We start from the raw sequence: 24,580 nt of genomic DNA on the forward strand, positions 1-24,580 counted from the left end.
CTCGGTTGTGAGGAAGGTATTATTACATGTACTATAAGTTCTATGTATTTAAGATGTTCCCCATCTTCCTGCACCTCTGCACTATGTTGGTCATCGCTTACAGCGTCTTGTTGCCCGGTATCTATGTCCTGCTGCATCCCCTGTTCTATTTCTCGCGGCGTTGTGTCGTCTGTTGTCCTGTCCTGAGGTTCCTGTACGTTATCTTGCTGGGTGTCAATCTCTATTCGTTCAGTGTCTCTATCTGCCGTTGCGAATCTCTCTGATACCCATCTTTGCAATTTTAACTGACACGTCCTATTTCGCATAATCATGCTATCATACGACCTCATTCGCTTAATAAAATTATTACCTTCACCCTTTCTTTACTGCTCCTAGTTCCCTTGACACAATAACAAGACTGTACGACCGTCACTCACGAGCTGGGACAGAACCAGCTTCTCAACGCTGTTTCAGCCACTTGTACGCTTGAAGCAAAAACTCAAAACTAACAATGGCGTTACAGCCATACGATGGGGATACTGTTTATGTCTCTCTGTGCATTGAACGTCTATGCCTCCCTACTGACTTGTTAGTACCCACTAATATTTACCGTTGGTTGATACAATACAAAAACTTTTAATACCAACAATTTTTAAGAGTATATTTTTCTGGCCTACTAATTTCATATGGTCGATCACCTTACCATGGTAGTTTACCATCCAGGCAAGGTCGCCATTATCTAACATGTGGGAGATTGGTTCTAATCTATTTTCCTAACACAGTTGTGCAAGGACACTCTGTGAGCATTATAGGAATTTGGTGTTTAACCTACAGCCTGCAAGGGAGGAAGATACCATCTGAAGCATGCAGAGTTCAGAAGAGTGCACCACTATGGACAGTGATTTAATCAGACAACGATCTCAATGTCAGTTCCACTGCACTCAGTGTAAAGGAAACGTTATCGCTAACAGAAATTAGTGTACAGATTCAGGCATAACTACATGTTAGCAAAAATTAAAAATCTTAGATTTTCTTTATTAACGTTTATTTTTTAAAGTACAACTTCATGAAATATTATAATACGCACAGGATAGTAAAATACTGATATAGGGTGTTGACAGCTGTGAAGTGAAATTCCTAACTATTCTAAGGTTCTTAAATAGTAAGATGGCTGATGACCATGTCTACGGGTCGATAAAATACAAACAAATTAAATACACTTGGTGCCAGAGACATCAATTAGGCTAAAATACGTAATGAAACCACAAAATATGAAAGGGGGTCGGTAAAGAGCATTCAAAAAGAAGTACTAATTAAAATTATTCCATAACTTAAGAATGTAAAGCACTCTATCGTAGCTGATTAATTCTTTTCGGATATCTCGCGTTTCTTATTCAGTTAAATCTGAATATATTTGACTACAGGTCACGGTTGAAAGCACAAAAAAAAGACAGGAGAGACAGAGACGATCGCAGCTCTGTGTATCAACTGAATATCACTTTCTGGTGGAGCACGAGCACGTGTGTTTACATTTTCTCGGCGGCGGCAGTGGTGGCTGTCGGCGCGAGCTGTTAACCTGAGAATCTTTTCTAAATCTCTCTCGACTGTCAAACACCAGTCTGATACATTTCCTACGTCTTTGGTGAAGACGAGACTCCTGGCTGTTCCCTAGTTAAGTTAATTGGCATGGTACACGCTATTTGGCTGGAATAGCACATATGTCGCTGCCCTCAAATTGCTCACAAACATTAACTGTGAGTGCTCGGTGCGATTCCCTGTGCTATGAGACTTTGCAGTTTAGCTCCTTACAAGTTGAGACGATCTGTGATCAAGTGTTCACATAATGACTCTCACAATCGTCTCACCGCGCCGCGAGTCGCCTTGCTCAAACACTCGACTGCTTTCTGCAAGAGAAAAAGCGAATTCTTCTCTCTACATTTGCCTACATCAAAGCTGGTTTTCTTTCTGGCCAATCAGAGCGTTCACAATTATTATAACCCCAACTACTAACGTATTTTGTAGACTATTACAGGTGTCGTTTCTTTCGTAGGGCAGAGTTTATCTTTTGCTACATAATACTGAGATAAATAGCTTTTTCTTTCATGTGAGTTTTAACACAGGTGGCAACAGTGAGTCACCAACATTTTGAGTCGAGTTTCTCCGGACATTTATCTGCCATCTCCGGCCATGTTCCTGTAGAAAAACTTCCTAAAGGGTCGTCATTAAAAGCAAGGAGAAGTGCTACTTTAGCCAGCGGCCTACGCAGTGGCTTCGACGTCTCGCTGTGCCCGCTAGATGTCCCGCTGTTAAGTTTTTAGCTGAACACGGGACGGGTGTTGTCTCATAAAATTCTCCCTCCCTCAGAACAACGTCTCGTAGCTCGGGTCTGGAAAATTACTTGCGAGCAGTTACTAGTGTGAGTGTTAGTGGTTCATATTCACGAAATGATGGCTTGTTTATTTGATCTGCATATCAATAAAATTCGTATACAATTTCATATCACTTTGTCGAGTGACATATCGAATTAACTGAAAATTAGGTTGTTTCAGGAATTCAGTGTAAGGTGTCTTATTTGTTTGACCTCTTACAGAGTTACATTAAAAGTAGATATAACAAAATAAGCACACAGATGGGCCAGTTAAATCAGGTCACCGCACGTTCAAGCAAGTCTACACACACGTAGTATTATAATATTCATGTAGTAGAACTCCGATTTCTCGGTTGGCCACAGAATCCTTGAACGTATTCCCCATTCGAGTATAGTAAATTTTCTTGAGGTCGTAAAGCTTCTGTGCACAAATCAGCACCGTCTTAGAAGGAATCGCTCGTGTGAAGCTCAGCTTACTCTTTTCTCATGAGATCCAAGGCTGAAGAACAACAAGCGGACTCCATATTCGTAGATTACCGTAAAGTATTTGAAACGATACCACACTGGCGGCTGTTAATGAAGATAGTGGCATTTGGAATAGGTTCCCGGGTATGCGAGTGGCTCAAAGACCTCTTAAGTAACAGAACACCGTATGCCGTCCTCAACGGCGAGTGTTCACAAGAAACAAGGGTATCGTCTGGAGTGCCCCCAGGGAAGCGTGATAGGACCACTGTTGTTTTCTATATACAACAATGATCTAGCGGACAAGGGAAGCAGCCGTCTGCAGCTGTTTGCTGATGATGCTGTGATGTATGGGGTGGTGTCGTCGTTGAGTGACTGTAGGAGGATCCAAGACGACTTACACAAAATTTCCAATTGGTGTGATGAATGGCAGCTAGCTCTAAACGTAGAAAACTGCCATTTAACGCAGATGAGTAGGAAAAACAAATCTATTATGTTCGAGTACAGCTTCATTAGTGTGCTGCTTGACACATTCACATCGATTAAATGCCTAGGCATACCGTTGCAAAGCTGTACGAAATGGAAAGACAGCCAAGCCACTATGAGGTGAAGCCGAAAGGCACGCGTTTAAACTCACGCAGGCTGGCGTGAGGTCTGGAACAGTTAAAGGAGTTGAGACTAGTAAAATAAGTACGTAGCTTCTGGAATGCTTAACTTTAATCCATAATTGGTGAACATCGGTCTGACGGTACATGCCTCACACGATTAATAGCAAATGATAATGGCGCCTTGCTAGGTCGTAGCAAATGACGTAGCTGAAGGCTATGCTAACTATCGTCTCGGCAAATGAGAGCGAAATTTGTCAGTGCACCATCGCTAGCAAAGTCGGCTGTACAACTGGGGCGAGTGCTAGGACGTCTCTCTAGACCGGCCGTGTGGCGGCGCTCGGTCTGCAATCACTGATAGTGGCGACACGCGGATCCGACGTATACTACCCGACCGCGGCCGATTTAAAGGCTACCACCTAGCAAGTGTGGTGTCTGGCGGTGACACCACAGTTTTATTGGGAGAATTTTAGGAAAGTGTGGTTAGCCTGTATAGGGCACTGCAAATAGGACACTAGTGCCACCCACTGTTGAATACTGTTCGAGTGTTTGTGATCTGCACCAGGCGGGATTAAAGGAAGACATTGAACTAATTCAGAGGCGGGCTGCTAGATCTCCTAGCGGTAGGTACGAACAACGTGCAAGTGTTACGGACATGCAACGGGAACTCAAATGGTAACCACTGGAGGAAAAGCAACATTCCTGTCGAACATCACAATTGAAAAAATTAATGAACCGGCATTTGAAGTCGACTGCAGAATGATTCTGTTGCCACCAATGTACATTTCGCTTCAGTACCATGAAGATCAGAGAGATTAGAACTTGTATGGATGCATATAGATCGCAGTTTTCCCTTGCTCCGCTTATTATTGGAACATGAAAGGAAATTACAATGAAACGAACACCCTTAGCTGCATACAGGCGTTGATATAAGTCAACGGAGACAGTTGAAAATGTGTTCCCCGATCGGGACTCCAATCCGGGAACTCCTGCTTACATGACAGACGCTCTATCCATCTGAGCCACCGAGGACACAGAGGACAGTGCGACTGCAGGAACTTATCTCTGACACGTCTCCCGTGAGACCCACAATGACAACTTATTGTCCCGCACTATATTCATAGTGCCCCTGCCCATCATACTCATTACTCGCGCCTTTACCGCCCATTCCCGTAAGAGTTCGGGTACTGTTTGTGCACCTGCGCGGAAGAAGATGGTCAATTGGCCGGTGACCGTTAACTATATATATATATATGAAGATGATATCTGTTCATTCGGACATGTCCGAAAGAACAGATACCTTCTTCATATATATATATAAAGGAAAGGAAATGTCTAGAAGTGGTACAGGATACCCTTCGCCACGCACGATACGGTGTTTGCGGAGTATGTATGTAATTGTAGAAGACAGTGACTATTATCTGAACCAGTTTCAGAAGATCAGTGTAAGAGATTTCCCCCCATTGCAAGCACTGCTATTGGACTGGGGAGATCAGTTCTCGATGGGTGACAGTGCCGAGTTCCTGATGGTACGCGCAGGTCTGCAAGTTGTGTGTTAGGTTCAATCAGGCCTTGTTCATTCCGAGACGCGAGTTTCTGGTCAGGTGAACCTCAGTATTCTCATTAAATTCCAAACCTTAGTTCACGAATGGATTACAGGTTAGCTAGTATCCTGATGCTTAATTTTCAAGAATTGTTCGTACAACTGCCGAACGAATGATTTTGGTTCACTTAGGATGCATGATTAATCATATTATGACGCACATACACGACAGTAGTGTTAGCTATTCCGTGAGCGGATTAATAGTCACTTTATTTTGTTTTATTGATATTCCGTTACCTCCCTTAAAATGACTGCCACAGTTTTCGTATCCCAGGCGGCCTGAATGAAAAGAGTTTGCCCCAGATAGTGGGAGAGATAAATACTGATAGACCATCTGGATCTCATGTTATTATTCTACCCAATATCACATCGTGGGAAGGCATCGACCACGACCCTACTTGCAGAGAGCTACTGATTTGAATGTGTACCGAAAGGAAATGTGGTAGAAATTGCAACATAGATAAAACATTTAGAAGCTAACGCAAAGAGGCAGATTCTGAAATTAGTACAGAATGTGCACTTAACTGAGGACAGCCTCCCCTGACATAGATACATGCACATAACATATAGAAGTATAACTCACCTATAACTAGAAAAGTTCAACTAAGAACACTTCAGAGAGAGTATACTGAACCATCAGAACTAGGTTTCGTAAAAACCATTCAACAGCCAAGATCACATAATATATTTCTTTATTTGTGACAACCAGTTTCAACGCACTTTTCTGTCATCTTCAGGTTTGTAAGCAAGTGATATACATGGAACATGTCTATTAAGATATAACTGATACGCCCACTAAACCCGCTGGGCAGGACACGTAATAAGGATTGTGGAAAGGGACAAATAGGTTGGGGTCAGTTTCATCTTTAATTGTAATTTATTGTAACTTAATAACCTTTACCGAATGCAACAAACAAGAAATCTTAACAAATCAATAAGATAAAAATCCAATTAAGATAGCAATAAATCAATAAATCAATTTAAAAAATATCACTGCAAAGTAGATAGAACAAACGTATGCAAGGTGCAATACCAATGGCTGAAGGCTACAATTAAGTTTCAAAATTTTAAAATTTATTACCATAATCTTTTAAAAGCAAAAGGCCGCAATGTTTAAGCATGAATGACAAATTTAAGAATTAATTTTGCAAAAATGTTTAAGACAAAAGGAAAATAGCCATAAGCCTTAAATTTTAAGCAGTTGAAAACAGATAATTAAACACCGGTGGCACTCAGAAGCCTCCATGGAGGTCGGTCTGCCCTCGTTCACTTAGGCGAGACAGGTGGTGAGCCCAACTACACTTGATCCGTCGGAACCCAACCAGGGACCAGCCACGGATCTACCGACAAAACGACATGCTTCCCGTCAATCAGTACATGAGAACTCCAGCAGAGGAGGTTTCAAACGTGATGATCCACAATGGAGTATGTTTTAGCTGTCAAAATTACACACCATGTTGGACAGCGACAACAGGTGAGGGAAGGACGCTGCCTGAAATTACGTTAGTGGCCAGGGCAGGTAATCGGAACACTAACGGCCACTAGGCAGAAAATTCCGCTGGTACACTTGAACTGCCAGCCGGAGTGGCCGAGCGGTTCTAGGCGCTACAGTCTGGAACCACGCGACCGCTACGGTCGCAGGTTCGAATCCTGCCTCGGGAATGGGTGTGTGTGATGTCATTGAGTTACTTAAGTTTAAGTACTTCTAAGTTCTAGGGGACTGATGACCTTAGAAGTTAAGTCCCATAGTGGTCAGAGCCATTTGAACCATTTGAACATTTGAATTTGAAACACGGTATTATAGTTAACTTCACCCAAATGAGCACTGCCTGAATTTACGTCAGAGCCCGGGGCAGGTAACCGGAACACTAACGGCCACAAGGCAAAAAATTCCACTGGTGCAGGCCGAGGTGGCCGACCGGTTCTAGGCTATTCAGTCCGGAACCACGCGGCTGCTACGGTCGCAGGTTCGAATCCTGCCTCGAGCATAGATGTGTGTGATGTTCTTAGGTTAGTTAGGTTTAAGTAGTTGTAAGTTCTAGGGGACTGATGACCTCCGACGTTAAGTCACATAGTGCTCAGAGCCATTTCCACTGGTTGACTCGAATTGTAGTCAACCAAAACAGTTAATTGCACCGCATGGCGGTAAATTTCAGCAGTAGAAACACTCGGTGTTGCTCATAGTAAAACATCCCCAACAGCGAACCACCGAAACGAACCACCACAACATGAATGAACGTGGCTTGGGTAGTTGAAACCACTACTCAACTCTGGCGTCCTGGGCCGGTGAACCACGAAGCTCGTAGCGATCGTACATCTCCACTAACTCTCCGGCACTGCGCACGGGCTGACAGCGGACCCAGCCGACTGCGACGCGCGGGAATAACTTCCCTCGTCCGGAACAACCGACCGACTCCTCTCAGAATGTCGACAACATGTAAAATATTCGTCAGTGGAAGTAACGCGAACTACACACACAACCCGACAAACACTTGCACGAAGGCCTGAACGATACCAAACAGTAACTAAACACGCACGAAGACAAATCGGGAGTCGATGCACGCACACACACACACACACACACACACACACACGCACACACACACGCAGCCGACTCACGAACGATCGGCAAACCAAAATGCGTCCGGTAGCACGACCGACCGACGATCCACCAAGACCGTGGACCGGCTCAAGTGATGCGTGGCGGCAATGGTCGGGCGAGCCATGTCGACGCAGACCTCACTGCTCCAACCCGACTGCACTAGAGCCGCGTTGCAACTCCCCGACTAGCAGGTCCGGACTGCGCTCCAGACGCGTTCCAACTTACTGGCAGACCCGAACTCGCAATCCGAACTCGCTTATGACAGACAACGAGCGGAAAGTAATAGCAGTCCAGGAAAGATACTACGAGAGGGGACATACCGATACGCGCTGCTAGCGCCGGTCACGGTGAGACAAAGCAGGAACTCAGTGACAGGAGTAATTTAAATTAACGTAGTGAGGGGGAAGTACGTTAAAAACAGGGTGTAAAAACGTGATGGCGGTAACACGAGCCACGCACGGCTGAATAACGTTTGATTTAAAAGTTTTAGTTTCGTATTATAAAAACCTGGAAGAGGACCTTTACTTTACGTACTTTAAAATCTTTCGTTGTAAAACATGTTCATCTTACGCTGAACTTCACGCACAAGATGGCAAATGGATAGAAATCAATACATTATACAAAGTTTTAGCGATGACAAACCTTGTATAATGTGCTGATTTTTATTCACTAAACTTCATTTGCGTGAGTTTTAGGGTAAGATGAACACGTTTTACAACAAAGATTTTAAGGTATGGAAATGTTTAGGTCCACTTTCAGTCTTTATAATATCAAACTAATACTTTTATATCAAATGTCACATCGTAACTTATGAGACATATTCCAGGTGCATGCACTTTCTTACAGACCTGAAGATCACACCAAAGTCCGTTGAAACCAGTTGTATTAAATAAGGAAATATTGTATGCGTTCTTGGCTGCGGAATGGGTTTTTTACAGTTAAAACCGATCGCCCTTCAGTAGCCGCAGAATTAGAATATTGAAGTAGGTTTCGGTAACAAAATAGGGTGGCAGCCTTCAGTGGACCTTACCATATGGCCGACGTTGCTGTTCTCCCATAGTATCGCGAAATACTCGTGATGCCCAAACGACCGAAGCGGCGATCGAATCCGACCATCATTACTAGGCTGTATCGGAAGTAATGAGCTGTTAAATTTTCCATAGGATTGCGGAGCGTAGCTATGGACAGTAGAGGATCGCAGTTGGGCAGCTGGTTGGCCTTCCAAGAAGACACTTCAGACTGTGCCGGAACGATGATGCTCAGGGATCTTGTCAACCGGTCGACACCTCACAAAAAAATGGTTCAAATGGCTCTGAGCACTATGGGACTCAACATCTGAGGTCATCAGTCCCCTAGAACTTAGAACTACTTAAACCTTACTAACCTAAGGACATCACAAACATCCATGCCCGAGGCAGGATTCGAACCTCCGACCGTAGCAGTCACGCGGTTCCGGACTGAAGTGCCTAGAGCCGCACGGCCACCACGGCCGGCTCGACACCTCACACTACGGTCCTTACAGCTGAAAGAGGTAGTTCCGGAGCACTCCATGACATAGCGCCTCAAACCGCGAGGCCACTCCGCGCGGCAAGGAATAATTCAATGAAAGCAGTTCGGTGCGTAATATTTCACTCTATTACGATAAGCTTGCATATACCAGTCACTACCAAGCCTTACTCAAAGCTGCACAGATTAGATTAGATTAGTACTTGTTCCATAGATCATGATTAAGACACTTCGTAATGATGTGGAACGTGTCAGGTTAATAAAAGGCGTCTATACAAGATATTACATTACACAAAATATTACGTGACACTCAATATTTTTAATTATGTTTTTGTGTGGGTTGGGGAAATTACCCACTTATTATATCCAAAAATTCATCTAATGAGTAGAAGGAGTTGCCATTAAGAAATTCTTTTAATTTCCTTTTAAATGCTACATGGCTCTCTGTCAGACTTTTGATGCTATTAGGCAAGTGACCAAAGACTTTCGTGGAAGCATAATTTACCCCCTTCTGAGTCAAAGTTAGATTTAACCTTGAGTAGTGATGATCATCCTTTCTCCTAGTGTTGTGGCCATGTACACTGCTATTACTTTTGAATTCGTTCAGATTGTCAATAACAAATTTCGTAAGTGAATATATCTATTGTTAGGCTACAGTGAAGATCTCTAGCTCTTTAAATAAGTGTCTGCAGGATGATCTTGGATGAGCTCCAGCAATTATTCTGATTTCACGCTTTTGTGCAATGAACACTCTTTTACTCAATGATGAGATACCCCAGAAAATGATGCCATGGGAAAGCAGAGAATGAAAATAGGCATGGAAAGATAATTTTCTCAGATGTATATCGCCAAAATTTGCAATGACCCAAATAGCATAAGTAGCTGAACTCAAACGTTTCAGCAGATCCTCAGTGTGTTTTTTTCCAGTTCAACCCCTCATCAATGCATACACCTAGAAATTTTGAATATTCTACCTTAGCTACCGATTTCTGATCGAAGTCTATATTTATCAATGGTGTCATTCCATTTACTGTGTGGAACTGTATATACTGTGTTTTGACAAAGTTTAATGAGAGCCCATTTGAAGAGAACTACTTAATGATTTTCTGGAAAACATCGTTTACAATTTCGCCAGTTAATTCTTGTATGTTGGGTGTGATAGCTATACTTCTATCATCGGCAAAAAGTACCAGCTTTGCATCTTCGTGAATATAGAATGGCAAGTCATTAATATATATTAAGAACAGCAGAGGACCCAAGACCGAACCTTGCGGCACCTCATTCTTGATTGTTCCCCAGTTTAAGAAATCACCAGTTTTTTCATATTATGTGAACTGCTTATTTCAACTTTCTGAACTCTTCGAGTTAGGTATGATTTAAACCATTGGGGCACTGTCCCATTCATACCACAGTACTTGAGCGTATCTAGAAGTATTCCACAAATTCTGAAAACTCCACTCGCACACATCATTCATTATTGTAGCCAGACTAATGGTCATTATGAATTTATTCTTCAGCGAAAGTTCGCAACCTGTTCGTTTCTTTTACAGTAGCTCGCTCAAATGTTGTTGTAATGCCTCACGGGTCAAAATGTGCAGGTTCGTAATCAACACGCCACGCGGAGTTTAGTTATGTAAATGTCATCAGATCTTTCGAATTTCACACTGTCATTTACATCAAACTCCCTTCCCCACTTTACGGCGCTTCCCAAACATTTTGCTACCGAAATATCACAATAAATAATTTAGAACGGAGCACATATCAATAGGTGTGATCACTATGAGATCCAAGCCACGACTCTACTCATCTCTCTACACAAAAGAAGTTTCTATTTCCCAAAATACGCGCGAATACGCTACTTTCTGATTGACAGAGAGACATCGCAGTCAGTCGGAGAGCAGCGTCACACCCCCTCGGGTGCAGTGCATGTATACAGAACCAACCAAGATTGGTCATTGAAGCAGAACAGTAAATTACGGCGATTCTCGAACATTCCTCACGTGACCAGTTATTTCAATGTATTTATTTATGTCCTACATTGGTCCACTTCAGCCAATGTTGTAACCTAGGTTCTTCTGTTTCTTGTTGGCCCAATACTTCTCCATTCTTTCAGATCTTAGCCTTCTCTCCTCATCCGAAATCACCCTTCCATTCTCTAATTGTTAATTTTTATTGGTAGTGTGATATGTTTGTCTTGAAGTATCTTGAGCGCGTCTGTCTTGCCTTTCAAATCCTCCATCGTAATCTGTAATTTGATCATGTCCTCCTTGACCCCTGCTATCCATCTAATGCCACTCTTATTATTCCACAGCTCTTCAATTACTCTTCTGTTAAATGTGTTTTCTGTTGTCCTCATCAAATGTCCTAGGAAAGAGAGCCATTTCTTTTTAGTTGTACTTCACCAGTTCTATTTCTTTATAAACTGTTTGATTTCCAACTATTCACGAAACTCCGTCTTTTACGTATTTGTTATTTATACATTTTCTGACTATCCTCCTCTCTATTTTGAGTAATCTGTCTATTACTACAGAGTTGGTTGTATTAAATATAGATTCGCTAGCGTAAGTTACTTGCGGCTGTGTGACTATTTCGTAGTGTTTCAGTTTTGTGGCTACTGAAAGGCATTTTTTGTTATATGTGTTGTTTGTAACATGATGTGTTGTAATCAGTTTGTTTATTCTACTCTGCCATGATGGTTTCTCATTCAGGTTGTGTGTTATTATTTCTCCCAAGCGTTTAAACTTTTCAGCAACTTCTATGTCGTGTTCTCTAATTCTAATTTTGTTTGCCAGTGGCGGTTCTGTTAGCATTATTTCTTTTTTTCGAAATATATTTCACGGACAATACTGTTGTCTGTTTCCTGTAATGATTGCATTTGTTGTTTGGTTTCTTGAATGTTGTTGGCGAGAAGGGCGTGGTCATCTCCAAATACTAAACCGTTCAACTTTTTACCGTCTTTTTGTGTTCCAATCTGAATGTCCTCTGGATTGTACTTGTACCATTACCTCATTGTGTATTCAAGTGCACCATTAAAAAGAAGTGGTGACAAGCCATCTCCCTGCCTTAAATCAGTTTTTACGAAGAATGATTCACAAAGTTCCCGTCAGAACTTAATTTTCTAATACGTATTTGTTAAGGTAAGCTTCAAAATTTTTCACGGTGAGGTCTGCGGACATAATCATATACTTTCTTAAAACCTATGAATCTAATTTAGAGAAGCTTGTATCGTCTGAGGTAGTAAGCCATGATTAATTTCGGAGTACTTATTTGTTCGGCACAGCTTCTTCAAGGTCTGAATCCTCAGTTCCTTATCCAGCTGTTCTTCGGTCCTATTGTGCAAAATCTTGGAAAAAATCTTGTAGGTACAATACAAGAGCGAGATTCCTCTATAGCTGTCTGGATCACTTTTGTCTCCTTTCCTTTAAAGTCGGTTAATTGTAGCTGTGGTTCATTCTTCTGGGAGTTTTTCTGTTTCCCAATTTTTTTTAAATAATGGGTAAAGACGTCTGGATTATTTTACCAGCATACTTCCACATTTCCGCAAACACTTCCTTTTTTCCCACATGCTTTGTAGTTTCTCACTTCTTTAAGTGCAATTTCTATTTCTTGTACTGTAGATGGGTTTACATTTTCTGGTTTGGTTTTTACAGGGGTGCTTCTTTCTATTGTTAAAAGCTTTTCAGGTCCATCTCAGTTCAAGAGCTTGTTGAATGCTTCTGCCATGATTTCTGCATTTCACCTGTTCTTATGGACTGTTCTTCCATCTTTATTTCTCATCAGTAGTGTGGGAGGGTTGTAATTACGTATGTGTTTATGAAAGGCTTTGAAATACTCTCTGGAATTGGTTTTGTAGAAGTTTTCTTCAGTTGAACTTAATAGATCCTTTTGGTATTGACGCTTTGTTTTTATGATGATTTGAGAGAATTTCTTTCTGCTGTTTTTGAGGTTAGTTGGATTTTCTTCTGTTTTGTGAGTTTGAAATTTTGTCCAAGCGTGATGTCTTTCATGACGAACTTCGTCATATTCAGTAGCCCACCATGAATGATTGACTCATTGGTGCCGATTCTTTAGAACGCTGTTTTAAAATTGGTATTAGTTCTTCGAGATTATCGGCTACTATTATATTTTGTGTGTTTTTCTTTTGTCGTTTTTGATTAATTGATGTGCGTTATACTTCCTTTTATCTCCAATTGTTCTGTTTTTTTCTGAATGGGGTAGATTTCATTTTGATTTTGACCAAATAATGATCTGAATCTGTGTCTATTCCTATCAGTACCTTAACGTTTCGAATTTCTTTATGAAAGACTTTGTCCATGCATGCATGGTCCAGCTGCCACTCTCGTCTTGTCCAATTAGGATGTTTCCATGTCGTAAGTGTGCTTGAATTTCTTTTAAAATATTTAGCTTTAGAGATGAGCCGATGTGTTCGGCAAATTTCTACGAGTCTTTGTCCATTTCTATTATTTTGCTTATGTGGGGCCCATTTTCCAATTATATCTCCAATTGGCCACTAAAATCTCCTATTGAGATCTTTACGTTGTTTTTATGGACTAGATTCACTGTATGATTGAACTTCAATGTATACCTTAAAAACGGTTTTAACAGTGTTTCACATTAACACTTTCATTCACTCTCATAACTAAACAGTATTACAACAGTAATCAATAGACAATCAGAAAATGAAACAAACAGGACTGCAAATAAAAATGAAAGTATTTTTTATTGCAGCTCAAACAGTGTCCGTTAGCTAATGACCTCTACCAAATTGCATAGAAACTACATTCTCTCGAGCAGTCTGACACGACCTATCCTGCGCGTGACTCTTACTACACATCTGTTCACATATCTCCAACCTCAATAGGCACTATGCAGAGGCGCTACGCCTCACTGGCTGCCAAAGACACAGCCATCCACTGACCGCCAATCGCCCTCCTCGGCGTACCACACGCTGGGCTTGTTACGTGGTGAGAGCAGGCGTGACCACCTTGCAGAAATGCACTTGTAGTGGCTCAACTTTTAGTAATTTGACTTTTATGTTAATTCTTCGAGCTGTCGTCGTCTTGCATCCTCACCACGATTCATTGCCACAACCGAACCCTATGCAGAAGAGGCCCTTCACCCCAGCATCCATTTCAGATCCCATTCAACGGTATGTGGACTTTCGCTTAGCAAGAAAGCAAGTCCTTTACATGAAACGGTCTGAATCACACAGCGCCGGAAAAAAAATTATTACACCTGGGAGAACGATGTCTGTTTTGATCAGATGGCAGCATATGCCACCTGGTGGATTGTGGTTGTATTGGTAATGGTTTCAACGTCGTCATCCAACAGACATCATAGTGACATACCTACCAGAGCGCCATGTGCGTCTACCCTTTAACAGGGAATGCTCACAGCCAGAAGCCTCAGTGTGGTGCAAATGTGTCAAGCAAGCAGGCAACCACGCTGCAGAGACGCACTCGTGCTTCTTGCAGCCAACTGAGTAAGTTTGAAACGGATCAGATAGTGGCCTTCCGACTGGCGCTATTGTCCTCTCAGAGAATTGCCACACAACATGGACGTGCAGCGTCACTTGGGAGATGATGGTGGTATGAGTCATCACGTGAACATTCTCACACCTGTAGATGAGGCTATGAGAGTCTACACAGCACAGCCAGGACCGTCGTATTGTAAGGGCAGGAGTGGCAGATCGTACAGCTACCATAGCACAGGTAAGAGGGCTTGTGGGTCCAGACGCATCAACACAGAATTTTGCGAACCGGTTTTTAGCAGTGGCACTATGGGCACGTAATACTCTGGCCCATCTTCCACTCACGCCACAGCACTGACACTCACGGCTCGACTGGTGTGATCAGAGCAACACTTGGAAGATGAAATGGCGCCCCATAGTTTCCAGCAATGAAAACAGGTTATTCTGTATGCAAGTGATGGTCGTTTGGGCGTACGAAGTAGACATGGTGAGCGCTGCCTCATAGCACAGACGTTATGGTGTGAGGTGCGATAAGCTACAACTCTCATTCACCTGTGGTGCTCCTGGAGGGGACGCTAAACATCGCTCGGTACGTGCAGAATGTTGCATTACATTACATTTATAGTTTTCCATGGATCCCTTGGAGAGAAGTCTCTGGGATGTGGTAGGAGTCAATTTTTTTTTAAATTTTTTTACTCTGATACATGCATCTTGTACAATTGTAATGCAGACAGAGGTATAAGCTATAATCCTTGTGAACATATTCATCGATGCAGTGGAAGGAGTTGGCCAACAGGAAGTTCCTTAATTCACTCTGAAACCGATGTTTATCACGTACAAGACCTTTGATACGCTCTGGTAAGTTATTGAATATGTGAGAACCCATGTATTTGACTCCTTTTTGTGCTAATGTTAACCTTTTATAGTCCTTATACACATTGTTATACACATGGTACTATGATCATGTTTTGCACTATTCTGTGCAAAAAGAGACATATTAGAAATAACAAAAGACATCAATGAGTATATGTACTGGGAAGTAGTAGTTACAATACCGAGTTTCTTAAAGAAGTCTCTGCATGGTGATCTAGGACTGACACCAGATTTAATTCCAATGACTCGTTTGTGAATTTTGAAAATGTTCTCTTTCTGAGAGGAGTTCTCCCAGAAGATGATTCCATAAGTCATTAGTGAATGAAAATAGGCAGAATAAACTAACTTCTTTATTTTTAAATCACCTATTTCTGCTATCATGCGTACTGAAATTGTAGCTAAACTAAGGCCTTTCATTAAGTCTAGAGTGTGAGTTTTCCAATTTAGGTCGTGGTCAATTTGTAGCCTTAAAAATTTGACACTGTCTACAGCTTTAATTTCATTGTTTGAATATATTATACTTATAGGGTCAGGTATTCTTTGTGAGGTACTAAACTGTATGTATTAGGCCTTGTCAAAATTCAGTGACAATCCATTTGCTGTGAACCACCCACTGATACAAATATTTCATTAGCTGATTCCTCAGTGAGATCACGGGTACTGTTTTTTATACCAACCTTTGTATCATCTGCAAATAAGACAAAATTTGCATTTATGACAATGCATATGGAAGGTCATTAATATATAATACGAACAACAAGGGACCTAAAATAGAGCCCTGGGACACCCCTTGCCTGATAATTTAATAATTTGAATGACTATTGTTATGTGGTAAACGTGATACAGGCACAAACTGTTTTCTATTAAAAAGATGGGATGAGAACCATGAGCCTGCTACCCCTGTGGTCCGATAATATTTTAACTTTTGTATAAGGATATCATGCTTAACACGATCAAAAGCTTTAGCCAGATTTTTTTTGTTTCTTTTGTTTATTTTGTTTTTTCTTTTTTGCAACAAAAATATGATGGTTTGTTCCAATTCGACAATGCTCGCCCACGCACTGCTCATCAAACTTAACATGTTCTGCAGGATGTGCAGCATTTTCAGTGGCCAGTACGCCTCTCGTGTCCAATCGAGCACGAGTGAGATATGATGGAACGAGAAGTGAATTGTGCCACTCGTCAATCAACAACTCATATAGAACTACGTGAACAGGTCGAGGAGACGTGGCATACGTATCCCAGGACAGTATTCGCCATCTGCACGATCGAGTAAATGCCAGGGTGAGCACCTGCTTTGCCGCCCATAGAGGCTACACCACTACTACCACAGAACCGTTTTTGTCACTGGTCCGTAAATGTAAGCAGTTCATTTACTCCGTATGCACTGCTGCAGCAATAAATTTTTAGTGAATTGGAGACCTGTAAAAGGGTCTACTGTTGTTTTTCCGGCAGTGTATTATTCAGTGATAAAGGAACCTAACAGTCAGAACGATTACGACTGGCGTGTTAATATCATCAGTGAATATGTGCCAATGTCAGACTCAAGGATAGTGACATCTCCCACTCAGAAGGTTATAGCTAGATATGAAGTGTACAATGAGCCCCACACGAACCAGTGAAATTCGTGGTGAATTTAGCCTGGAGCATAATCACACTCTGCTCCTAGTTATCGTGGCGGCAGTTCGGATCGGAGCAAAGCCCGTCTGTCTTCCACAGGCATGTTACCGTCACATGCAAGCACTTTCAGGCATTAGCTGCTGCTAGCCCCACAGTTAGAGCCTTTCTGTACGCCGTGGCTCTAATGGACCCGTTTAGGCGGTACTGGAAGCAAGTGCTGGCCCGCAAGCCATATTTTAAAGTACTGCTTGTTCTATTTTGGCTTACATTCGAAGAGGAGATCAGACACACACAAAAAAATTGTATTGTACACAGCGCCCTCTAGCTGTACACTTGGAACTGCTTGTTGCTGCTAGATTGTCTTACATGCGAAAATACAACACACGCTGATCAGTCTAGTCTTTACCAAACTCAGGGTTAGTAGGTTCGTCCGCCGACATCTTCAATTATAGAACTGCTGGGTGCACCTTAACGAATACGGCTTGTTTCTGTATACGGATCTCATCGCTGTTCACAATTCACAGTAAATAACAATTCGCTTGTAGTAAACTGTTCACACCTCATGTTATACGACAAGTGATGTCGTGCCTTCCTATAATTTACGTGCTCTCTATGCAATTAATGAAAATCGGTATATTGGAATCATTTTTCTGAGACACACTTTCAGTTGCAGTTATTTTTGTGGTCATTAAGACAGTACAGCATCACTCCAAAACTTTTGCGTATTTTTATCAAAATAGTTTATAAACTGGCAAGTTATTTTTTCTAATTTGCTATTACCCTTCAGTTCAGATACAGATTTCTTTTTTATTTATTTATTTGTAGAAGCTGATCTGATTATGGACATCAGGCCCTCTCTTACAACGTACCAGGGTTTCACACAAACGGTATCTATTAGTTCATAATTATTTAAGAAATAACAATTTTAATATGATAACTAGTATTACATTGATCTGAGTGTCAGAAGTGGCAGTCCGAGTAAATTATACTGACTGTGAACTAATAAAAACCCTGGCGGTACTTGTACTACTGCAGCTGTGCTCACTAACCGTCACAATAATAATAATAATGACAATAATTACGATATTAATAACAATAAAGTAGTAGACTTGGGCAGGCTGAAAAAATCAGCTAACCAGCTGCAAATAAGGGTTCATTGAAACCACTGACCTAAGTTTCGACAATTTTAAAATTGTCTTCTTCAGAACTTGCAGTGCAACATAAAAATTAGATTAATAGTTATAAAACTGTATAAACAGAACAAAGCAATAACTTGTATATAAGGGCACTCACTTATTACATCATATGTTGAGTAAGTATATTTAGTAAAGCCAAACGACACATTCGACATCCAGGTTAAGATCACAAATAATCATATACCAATTGTATAGAATAGAAGCACTATAGTATTACAGGTGGGAATATCAAATGCCTAGTGTAGTGGTCGATCAACAGAAGCCTCTTGTCGACATAAAAATTGACTTGTATATTAAGTTAATGGACCACTACACTTAGCATTTGATCAGCACACCTGGCAATACTATAGTGCTGCAATCCTATATGATTGGTTTGTGATTGTGTGTGTTCTTAAGATTGATGTCGAATATGACATGTGACATTTGGCTCTTCAATGTACTTTATCAGTATCTTATGTAACAAGTGAGTACCCTTATCATACTAACTTTTGGCTGGAGTTGTCACCTCGTTCTGTTTAAAATTGTTTGTAACCATTAATGTAATTTTTAGGGTCCTGTACCTGGCCGAAACTTAGGTCGAGGATTCCAGTAAACCTTTATTTGCAATTGTTTGTCTGATTTTTTCAGCCTCTCCAAGTTTCCTGTTACACAGTTTCTGAAGTTGCAGTCATGTTTGAGGTTTTAAAGTAATGATACTCTCAGATATAAGAAGAGTTTATAGTCGTACACAAGAGATAGATGTTTTCTGAAACAGAGAATTCTGGGAACAGGAAATTTAAGGACATTGCACCGGCTAAGAATACTGGGAAATGAGGCAGATCATGTTGGGAAGAGGGAAGTACAAGGGTAAGGAGTGTACACAGGGACTATAGTAGCCGCTATTGTTGCTTCAGTAGATATGACGTTACCCCTCTTCTGAAGCTGGAGATATTATTTAGTTCTCTGACATAATGCGGGACACTGTTCCAAAATCGTGTTCCTGATGCTGAGAAGGACTTTGAGAAGGTGTCTGAAAGATGGAGTGGGACAGAAAGGATTTTGATCTGATTACCAATTGAGTAACAATCAAAATCAGGAAACTTCCAGACCAAAAACATATATTGTTAAAATTCTTAAACAGTATCTCTACCAACATTATCGTTAAACCTTATATAAATGAAAACCAAAAAAAAGCTCCTCCCGAACAGGCCATGAAGGCCCAAAGGTACCTTCCGACCTCCATGTCATCCTCAGCCCACAGGCTCACTGGATGCAGGTATGGAGGTAATTGGTACATATAAATTAAAATGATTTTAAATAAATAATTATTTGTAATTAATTCAGTTACCTGACCGCATATGCAATCTGTTTCCTTACAGGCATAAACGCTAGACGACACTGTAATCAAAGTTCCATATTTTTTGAGGAATTTCTCTTTCCCGCTCATAGATGATGCAGTCACATACTTCCTTACTCTCAATACCACTGTGTACTGGAAATGCCCAAAACAAGTACAGTTCAGACATACTACCCCTCTCTAATTCCACAGCTGAAGTAATTTCCGTCACAACAGGCATCCATTATGATGTTCAGAAAGAAGTTTCACAATTTAATTACACTATCTTGTTTACCCATGATTAAGATAATTAACATGAGAACGTTTCTGGGAATCTGGAAATATAAAGTTGTATAATTAGAGGTTTGTATCATTCCTCTTCCATGCTGTTACATGTATTAGTTTCTCTGTTTTTAATTACTCATTTAACTAACATCCAGAGTTCATTAGCGCTGTATGAGGCATCGCAGATACGTATATAACAGCTGACTGCGCTTGAGAAAAGTTATCCATTGACATCCTAATAGTCACAGTATCAGTTTCTGTTTCCCAGTTCTTAATTTTCTACTGAATTTTAAAACGTAGGCAGCTGTTTAATTTTTCGTTGGCTGATTATATTTTTATAGAAGAAAGCCCTGCTGGGAATTTTTTTCCCATTTGTGTAATTGATTCATCGTAGCTCCAGTGCTACTGGTATCGATTTATACTTTTGTTGTCTTCAGTCTTAAGAGTGATTTGATGCAGCTCCCCACACTACGAGGTGTGACGGTAAAACAACAAGACTATTCCAGTAAAGCATATTTAGTTTTTGTCATTCTCGATGCACTCCTTTCCTCTATCCCCACAACGTTCCATGTGAATTTTCTGTTGATGGAAATAGTGCTGGAAGCCTTCCTCTGTAAACTCCTTGAAGATGGGTGACACTTTTTCTTTCACTGTTTCAACGGACTGAAATGTTGATCCTTTTAATGCAGATATGACCTTTGGGGAATAGATAAAAGATAGGTAGTGCTTGGTGAGGCCAATAGTGTGCGTTGTCTAACAGTGGGATCATGTACTTAGCTAGAAGCATCTTAATAGGCAATGTAGTATGAGCCGGTGGGTTGTCTTTCTTATTTTCCCACAGCAGTGTGCAATTATCTCAAGGTAACAATGTTGATTAACACTTTGACCTTTAGGAACCCAGTGCAGATGCACAATTCCATGAACATCCATAAAAAGACAATCATCATCGCTTTGAATCTTTATTTGCCCATTCGAGCTTCAAGTTTCTGAATCATCAGTGAAAAACCAAGATTCATCACATGTTATCAGTCTTTCCCAGAAATCAGGATCATTTTCAGTGACACTCGAAGTATTAGTACAAACATTTTCACTAGTTTCTATTTGTTCGATCTTGAAAATTTTAGGAGTTAGTTTCACACACACACTTTTCTCATGTTAAGTTGGTTATGTAAAGTTCGCCTTCCAAATTCCTTGTCGTTTCCTAAAGGGACAGCAATCGATCGAATGCTCAACCGAAGGTCAGATCGAATTACATATGTTCATCTGTTTTTGATGATGACGAGTGTCCTGGATGCGAGTTAACTTCAACGTCCTTTTGGCCAACTTGGAGACGATTGAAAACTCAAAACTTCGCGTACGTGATAAACAGTCTTCGGCATACGGTTCTTTTAGTAAAAGTTGCATTTTTTCCATGTTTCATGTGAGACTTAACGATAATTCATTGCTCATTATTACACATCATTTTCCCGGCAAAGCTAAATAATAGCTCTTATACAAACGATGGACACGGCCACACTAATTTGTCTACGGACACCACAGGACGCCCATTCGACTGAGGGGGACTTCATGCTTCACATCTTTTGGTCGTTCACCTTTGGCGCATGCGTACTTAGTCTGTGACAGCATCAGTCCCGTTATTTTACAGCCACGCCTCGTACAGTGTGTAAGCTTCTTCATCTGCGTACAAATGACGCAACCTACATCCATCTGACCCTTCGTACTGTAGTCAAACTTCGGTCTCCCTCTACAAGTTTTATCAACACACTTATCTCCATTACCAAACCGACTGTTCTTTGATGCCTCAGAATGTATTTCATCTCCCTGCCCCTTCTGTTAGTTATCTTGTGCCGTAAATTGATTTTATTCCCAATTCTAGCCAGTCCCTACTGCATATTTATCCGATCTACCATATTACTGGAAGGAATTGTGTCACTGTTGACACTGATGCTATAATGTAACTGTAATATGCTTATCGTTACCTGTCTCATGTTTTGTCACTTTAAATCCAGTATAATGTGCTTATGATTCCTATTTGGAAAAGCGTTAATGCCTGTGCGTAACATAATTTTGTAACTGTTTATATTATTGAATCTCAATGCGTTTCTTTTTTTCTTCTTTTTGGCGAAATCTGACTACGTCTCTGCATTGAATCTGACTACAAATGAAAGTTATTTCCTTGTGGATTCTGTGACATGAAAACAACACTGACATAAACAAATATCTTGACGATTTGTCCCCCTCGTGCCGGCCGCTGTGGCCGAGCGGTTCTAGGTGCTTCAGTCTGGAACCGTGCGACCGCTACGGTCGCAGGTTCGAACCCTGCCTCGGGCGTGGATGTGTGTTATGTCCTTAGGTTAGTTAGGTTTAAGTAGTTCTAAGTCCTAGGGGACTGATTACCTCAGATGTTAAGTCCCATAGTGCTCAGAGCCATTTGAACGATATTTTTTTTTGTCCTCTTCGTCTGGAGAATTCTTGGGTAGTTCTGTAAAGCAAACATTCAGTTCCTTTTTAGGGTTCCGTGTCACCATCGGTAAAAAATGGAACCCTTAGAAATACTTCGTTGCGTGTCTGTCTTTCCAACGATTAAGACCCTTTTCTTAGGAAAAGGTAGACGTATGGAGTTGAAATTTACGTCACATACTAAGGACTATGGTTCCTTCGAGGTCGAAGAAATTGAAGTTCCTAAGTCAACGAAATCACAAGATACTGCCATTTATGTAACATATTTTGATAATCGCCAAACTCACTCATCAAACCTACAACTTAATTACCTTTGGCTTTGAATCATAACATTTGGCAAAAGCGAAGGTTTCACACTGTAACCAAAGGAAATGATTCGAAAATTGTAAATTTCTAATTATCTCAAACGCAAAAAAGTTTTTCTGATTTCTTGTCTGGCTGTCCGTTCGCCTGTATGTTAATATCCCTTCTTCTCAGGAACGGATAGACTTACCAAATTGAAATTCATGTCACATATTAAGGTCTATGGGCTTTGGTGATGTAATAAATGTAAGCCTCTACATCAATGCAACGAAAAGCAACAGCAATTTAGGTCACATATTTTCATACTCTCCCACTCACACATCAAAATCTATGGGGTACTTCAGGATGGCATAGAATGATGAAATTTGGCAAGAAGCAAGGTTTCACAGTACAATCAAAGGAAAAGAATTCTAAAACTGCAAATTTATAGTTGTATCACATGAAAAAAGTTTTTGTTATCAGACAATTCGTCCGTCTATGAAGACCCCTTTTTCTCTGAAACTGAAAGACATATCAAGTTGAACTAGATGTTACATAATTAGGTCTATGGTGCCTTGGCGATAAAATAAACGCTAGCTTTTTAGTCAATGCAGTTAAAAGATATAGCCATTAATGTCACATACTTTGATACTCGCAAACTCACTCATAAAAACCCATTACCCTACAATTATGAAATTTGGCAAGAAGCAACGCCTCACATTACAAGTTACGCAAAAAAATCCGAAAATCGTTGATTTGTTATTATACAACAAGAAAAAAAACAGTTCTTTTGCCTTTTGTTATCCAACGTCAAACTTGAAATTAAAATAACAGTTCTGCATTGAGGGTGATGGGGTTGCAATATTAAAAGTCAAACATCAGGCAAAGAATGACTTTATCACTCATAGTACGCATTTCGGAATTTACGCGTCATCAGATACTCTGGAGAGATTACAACACTTAGATACGGCGTTTCAAGTTTTATGTGAACCACACATTCCCAGACTTCTGGATACCTGATGATGGCAGAATTCCGAAACGCGTCAAATGAGCAATAAAGACATTCCTTGCCTGACGTTTGACTTTTCCCACTGGGACCTAGTCAGACTGAATGGAGAATTAATGATTCTTACAATAATGGTCGCCTGCCTTCTGCAGGACTTTATGTCACATTTGTGTTACTGAAATCAAAACGTTCTCGAAAATCTTGAAGTTCCTGAGATCCATATCTTGCCAGTGTCAGGGTCGATAACAGGCATATATGGTTGAGATTTTCAATTCCGGGGATGGGAATTTTTTGTTGACCTGTAGCATACTGGAAAAAATTACCTTCACGGATAGTACGGTGACTTACCTCCTTGGCCAATTCTCAGTTCCAGCTCTTTATTGTATGCCAAACTTCGTACATTCCGAACAGCAAATAAACAGAAAGCAACCATTTCTTTACTTGTCATAAGAACAGCAGTAGAAAACGTATTCCTAGAGTGCCTAAAGGCTACTGTATAATGAGCATTTCATTCGATGCATGTGACTCACTGCACTATCACATAATATGAGTCGTCATTAACATTATTAGCATTATTAATAAATTCTATGATTAATACATGTTGCACTAACCTCCTTACTCACTCTGACAGTATAATAAACGAAAATAACGATATCAGATAACTGAAATAGTAATTACTGATTGGAACTGGTAAAAATAATATTTAATTAACGATTTAGTAACAATTTATTCACAATAACATAGTAATATGTCAGGCTGTTGCTTGTAAAGGAAAATAATAAAGTCTGGGTTTTAGCAACTTTGAATATCTCACAAATTATTTCATGTATGAAACTAAAACTTTTACAGCTGTTAGATGTTTCTATTCTGAAAGGTTACAAGATTTTATGGTGATTGGTGTACGAGAAAAGACTTTAGTAATTCATAAATTGGTGTGTATTTTTCTTT

Source organism: Schistocerca americana, chromosome 3 (assembly GCF_021461395.2).
Source record: "Schistocerca americana isolate TAMUIC-IGC-003095 chromosome 3, iqSchAmer2.1, whole genome shotgun sequence".
Classification (NCBI taxonomy): Eukaryota; Metazoa; Arthropoda; class Insecta; order Orthoptera; family Acrididae; genus Schistocerca; species Schistocerca americana.